The following is a 6,427-nucleotide window of genomic DNA, read 5'->3' on the forward strand; positions in this document are numbered from 1 at the left end:
TGCTGTCATGGATATGGACAAAAAGTAACACTACCTCAATGTTTGTAGGAATGTAAACTTGTTCAGTCACTCTTGAAAGTTTATGAAGACTCCTCAAAGGTAAACATAGAACTTCCCTATGACCAAGGAATTCCCATCCTGGGCATTCATCCAATAGAACACAAATGAGGCCACAAGTAAAAGTGCCACCCAATCACATACATTGTAGCATTTACTATAGCTATGATGTGGAACCAACCCAGATGCCTTTCAGAAGATGAGTGGATCAACAATGTGTAGTTTATATACAACATGGCATTATGAGTCTGTCTGAAAGAATGATCTTGCTACCTACATAAGGAAATGGAAATATTGGCAAATGTAATAGTAAGCTAAGTAAGCCAGACACAAAGAAACATAGGTTGTATGGTTTCTTTCACTGCTGTAACTGAAATATGCCATATATATATATATATATATATATATATATATATATATATATATACACACTGATTGGTAAAAGACAAAACTTACACTTATGCCAAATTATACAGGAGTCTACAGATTCACATAGTGAGTCCAAAGGAGAATATTCTCAAGAGAAGATCATAAAGGCTCAATAGCTATATGCATATTTATTGAATTTATCACATTTATTGAAATAAACTCCCAAGAAATGGAACAAGAGATTTTTGTATTTTGCTTTTTCATTTTGTTTCTTTGGTTTCTCTTTTGTCACTGGTTGTGATTTCTTTCTTGTATGTAAATTTATCTGTTTTGTTGAGGTTAAGGGAGAGCACAGAAATGGTGGGACAAATGATGAAAGAATGCAGTAGTGACTCATACTAGACACTAGGTTGAAACTCAAATATACAACTTGTTAGGGAGGGGTTCAGCAGGGAAAAACTGAGAGAAATGAGGGAAGATTTGGCACCATTGAAAAAGAAATGTACCCATTATCTGACTTATGTAACTGCAATCCCTCAGTACATTATGTTTAAAATGACAATTTAAGATTGCCTCACCCCAGCTGGGAAAAGCCCACAGCAACGCAGGACACACACTCAATCCAGAACCAGTAAGTTCCCCATTGCCCTCCCCCCAAATGGGAGATCACCTCTGGCAGAGACCCAAAACCTGACATAGAGCTCATCACAAGGGAACAAAGAAACTACTTCCCCTTTACCCCTAGAGAGAGAGAAGCTGCTACCTGGATAAGGTGCAGATGCCATGTAGCTCCCTCTCCCGTGGGACCTATGGCCCCACTAATAAACCTACTTCTGAACCATCTTCTCCTGTGTGTAATTATCTCTACTTGGTCCCCTGGGATGGCTGGGACATATCCTTTCACCTATTACATAAGACAAGAAAAACAGGAAGAGAGAGAATAAGGAGAAAGGGGAGTTTGAGATAGTGAGATCTCTTCTAGGCTTGCTGGGGTCAGTGTAACTGAGATATAGTCAGACCATGATGTCCATGACCCAGCCGAAAATAGTGGCTTGGAGGTTGGGTGAGGCTAGAAGGGGAGACTTGGAAGTGGTAGAATCTACCACTTCTAGAAGGTTTCAGGAATGGGAGATTTCCAGCCCCAGTAAAACAACAATTGGCCTCCAGTGTGACGATGTCCACACCTACCCTCAAACAGTGTGATCCTAGACAAACCACTTCCCTTTCTGATTTTGAGTCTGTAATCACAGAGTGATGGACCAGATCTCAAACATTCAGTTGCCAATGGCTGACGGGTCATTTGCTCTGGATGACCAAGAAGAATGCCTGTTGCTGAGCAGTATGCCGCAGGACAACCAGTCCCCAACTTTCCAATAGGAAAGACAGACACATAAATAAATATGCCCTCTCTGTATTGAGCGATTAACAGATACCATAAAAGCAAAGAGTGCAATGCAGCAGGAGGGAGTCATGAGAGGAAGTGCTGGGCTAGGGGAATTCCAGCAAGCCCTCAGAGATGAAATTTGATCTTGGGCTTGAAGAAGAGAAACTTCCCCAGCAGAGGCAAGGCCAAGCACAAAGGTCTGAGAAAGTGATTTAATTTAGAATACCAGGGAAATGGTATTGACCCCAGAGCTCTAGGAAACCTTAAAGGAGGCCAGGAGAATTAAGTAGGTTAAGCCTTTCTCAGCTTGCTAATGAGTGGCCACAGGCTAAAGCTTATAAACAGGATGTTAACATGGTTCTTGAATACAGAGGCAACACAGTTAGAAAGCTGTTTTGAAAAGCTGTGTAAGAAGGAAAGGCGCTTCACACATCTGAGGTCCTAATTTTTCTTTCTGATCTTTAAGTCCTCATTCTTTTGGTCTTGTTTATAAATAGTGACATAAAAATGTTAAGCATGGCTGATGATTCACAGCCTTACTCAGACACAAGAGTTTAGGTGTATCTTATTCTTGGAGTAACCTTTTCCAATCACTATGACATCAATTTCAAGATCCTACAGCTTCAGAGACAGAGAAAGTCTCAGGCCCTGCTGGGAAATTGTTGGGATATGATATAACAGTCACAGAGGCAAGATGCTGCCTTTCAATCAATCACACTCATCACTGTGTAGTTATTAGGCAAGTGTTTACCACTTGAACAACAGCCCTTAGCACTTTCGCATCATGAGTGTGTCTTTCAAGTAAGATCTCACACTTTTGCCTAAGCAGCCACAGACCTCTATCTTCCACCCCCTACCCCCACCCCCAGCACAGACTAGTTCAATCCTAAAGCGGTTCTTTCCCTGTGTTCTCTACACTTGATACACTGTGATACAATGATCTTTGATTCTAAGAGCAGAAGGCCTGGCATCACTTGACTCTTTAGGAAATCCAATATCCCAGTCCATGTTGTAAAACCCTGGAGGTTCTTTTTCTCTTGCTGCTCAGGAAGAGCTAATTTCCTTCCTCAGATCCTCCACACCTGGAGTTTTCTTGGTGTCCACTGGACTTTCAAACTTTCTTGCTGCTTTGTTTTTCCCTTCAAATCACTATTTACTTCCTGCTGTTGTTTGAACTTTAGTGAAGAAGAAAAAATGCAAAGGTTAAAAGGCAGAGGACTGGCTGCAAGAGAGGCAGATGTTTCTTTCAGGTTTTTTTTTTGCCAGTCCTGGGGCTTGGACTCAGGGCCTGAGCACTGTCCCTGGCTTCTTTTTGCTCAAGGCTAGCACTCTGCCACTTGATCCACAGCGCCACTTCTGGCCGTTTCTGTATATGTGGTGCTGGGGAATTAGGCCTGAGAGGCAGATGTTATACTAAACATTTCAACTTCAGCTTCTGAGCCTCCAGCACCCAGACCACTCTGCCCTGTTGTTCCCCAAGAGACTTTGAAGTACTCCTCCCTCCACACCAATATTCTATCCTGCTGGCTCTACTTTTCCTTTGTGAACTTCAGAGTCCTGAAAAACAAATTGGCAATCCCAGAGTCCTGAAAAACAAACTGTCAATCACCTTCAGTAAACTTACAAGTTCATTAGCAGGTTCTTAGTGGTGAATGCGTTATTAAATGCTCACCAGAAATAGGCCCAGCAACCACCTAAAAGCCTTACCTGACTAGCTTGCAGGACTTAAACTCCAGATATCTCACAAATTTCCAAATACAAACATTGCCTTGAAATTTTAACTTACAGGCAGTTGGTAGAGCCTCTAAATGTATTTCTGTAAATGTCCTTAAACAGTAATTAAATATTAATGTGCTCAAGACAGGTGAGGGTCATGGTTCAGAGCCATTGTTGTCAGTAGTCTTCAATTAACCACCAAAAAGCCTGAAATAGCCATGTGGCTCAAGTGGTAGAGTGCCAGCCTTGAAAGAAATATTTAAGGGAGAGTGTAAGACCGCGAGTCACAAACAAAAGAATAAGTAAAATGTAAAAAAAAAATGCTCATTTTCTCACACAATCTTGGTCAGTGATTAGGAAAATATATAGCTAACAATATGCTACCATTTACACGGTGGGAAGACAACCCAGGCAGAAAAACTATGAGAGTCTTCAGTCCAATGAGCCAGCAAAAAGCCAAATGTGTTGCTATGGCTCAAGTGGCAGAGCACTAGCTTTGAGTGAAAAAGTCCAGCAAGTGTTCTAGGCCCTGAGTTCAAGCCTCACTACTGGCACAAAGACACATAAATATAATAAGCCTGTGGACTCCCAAATTCTTTTTTTTTTTTTTTTTTTTGGCCAGTCCTGGGCCTTGGACTCAGGGCCTGAGCACTGTCCCTGGCTTCTTTTTGCTCAAGGCTAGCACTCTGCCACTTGAGCCACAGCGCCACTTCTGGCCGTTTTCTATATATGTGGTGCTGGGGAATCGAACCCAGGGCCTCATGTATACGATGCAGGCACTCTTGCCACTAGACCATATCCCCAGCCCCTCTGGGCTCCCAAATTCTAAGGCAAGTTTTATCACAGACCTAACATTTCTTAAAATTTAAGCTTAAAATGTTTTCCTTTATGTTCAATAATATATGTATCAGCATTGTAAAATGTACATATATGAACATCATATAAATTAAATTATATATGAACATCATGTAAATTATGTGTATGCACATCATATAAAGAATGTACATATATAATTCATGGCAATGACACATGCATATATTTGAGAGACATTTTCAAAGACCTTGTTATAATTACACTTAAGCACGAGTCTAATTCTTAAAACTCCTTGCTATCTTACAGTTCTGTGATGTAATTACAGGAGCTTAATTTACCTCAGTAGCAGTTTCCTCCAAAATATTAGGACAGGAAGGCCTCCTAAGCATGATGGAAAAATCTATTTAAACTGTCAACTCAATATTTTCATCTTTCCTTATATAAAAGGATTAATTTTATTCAGCCTATGTGACTGAATCACCCCAGTAATTTTGAGAGACTAATCTCTTTTGCTGCCAGGATAAAAGAAAAGCTTTCTCTAATATGAAGCTTTGTAGATAGGTTGTAAAATGTACTTTTCTGTCTCAATAAAGAAAATGATAAATTAATTTGTCCAGAAGTAAAGGCTTCTCTTTACATTGAAGAAATCATGTGCTCATTCATTATTTCTTCTATTGTCAAGTAGCATGGGAATAGTTACAAAATCCAATAATTCAGAGATGGCTATTTTCAACATTTTTGAAAGAATATCACCCTATCTCAGCTCAGTCTGCAATACCAATTTGAACTTGGGTCTTTCCATATGGTTTTTGAATTATACCAAAGAACATATTTAAGGTGTTTTCTTAAAAGCAAACAGAGAAAGCATAAATGAAGTCATCGGGGAATAAGGGAATAAGGAGCAGCGTCACACTCTGGGGAGTGGTGGGGATGAGCCTGGGCCCACAGGTGAATTACTGGAGCAGTAGATTCTTTGTAACTGTAACAGTGGGATAAGGACAATTGTCAGAGATACTCTGTCTGGAGGGACCCAGGGCAGAGGTTGTGGTAGATGCTGCAAATGATGAAATAATATCTCCCCACATATAAACCAATAACAATGTCTTGTCATTTATTCCTCTGCTTTCTCTCTCTGCCTTGCCTCTCACATATCTATGTGAAGAGAACAGGTGAAGCCTGCTGAGGTATCGTATGTGGTGGGCAAATGGAGTCACCACATTGCGCACTAGCTCGTTAAAAGGTTTCCTGTTGGTTAATTGAAATCGTGCAGCATGTGAGCAGCGTGTTTCAGAGGGGCTGCCACCTGACCCCAGCCTCTTGAACCACCATCTAGTCTTTGCCTCTGAGGCTCACCTTCCAAATACTGCACAGAGAAGGGTATCGTGAAGCACTCGACGTCCTATATCTGACATAGTTCACTCGTCGCTTATTTTCATATAAGTTTAGTGCTGACATTATAAATTATTTGCAATACTTTCGTAACCAAATGCATATAAGTATTATGAACCATACATATTTGATACTAAATCAGAATATGTGTGCTATAACAATTGTTATATAAATTCTACCACATTTGTGAATTTCCAGCATGCTTAAAATTGTCTTCCAAATTAAAGTCTTTTTAAGTCACTCAGCTACTCTGTCAAAATATAAACTCTGAATCACTATTAATGAGGACTGGTCTAAGATTTCATATTTTTAATAACCTACTTACTGGTAATGCTAATAAAACAGTTTATGTGACTTAAGCAAAGGAAACCACAGACCTAGTGAAGAGATGGTGCCAAGAATGGGGAAAATATTTGCAAAATAATCTGACAAAAGACTGATATCCTGAATAGGTAAGAATCTCAAAACAAACAAACAGGGCTGGGGATATAGCCTAGTGGCAAGAGTGCCTGCCTCGGATACACGAGGCCCTAGGTTCGATTCCCCAGCACCACATATACAGAAAACGGCCAGAAGTGGTGCTGTGGCTCAAGTGGCAGAGTGCTAGCCTTGAGTGGGAAGAAGCCAGGGACAGTGCTCAGGCCCTGAGTCCAAGGCCCAGGACTGGCCAAAAAAAAAAAAAAAAAAAAAAACCAAAAA

The sequence above is a fragment of the Perognathus longimembris genome, chromosome 25 (assembly GCF_023159225.1).
Source record: "Perognathus longimembris pacificus isolate PPM17 chromosome 25, ASM2315922v1, whole genome shotgun sequence".
In the NCBI taxonomy this organism is placed as follows: domain Eukaryota; kingdom Metazoa; phylum Chordata; class Mammalia; order Rodentia; family Heteromyidae; genus Perognathus; species Perognathus longimembris.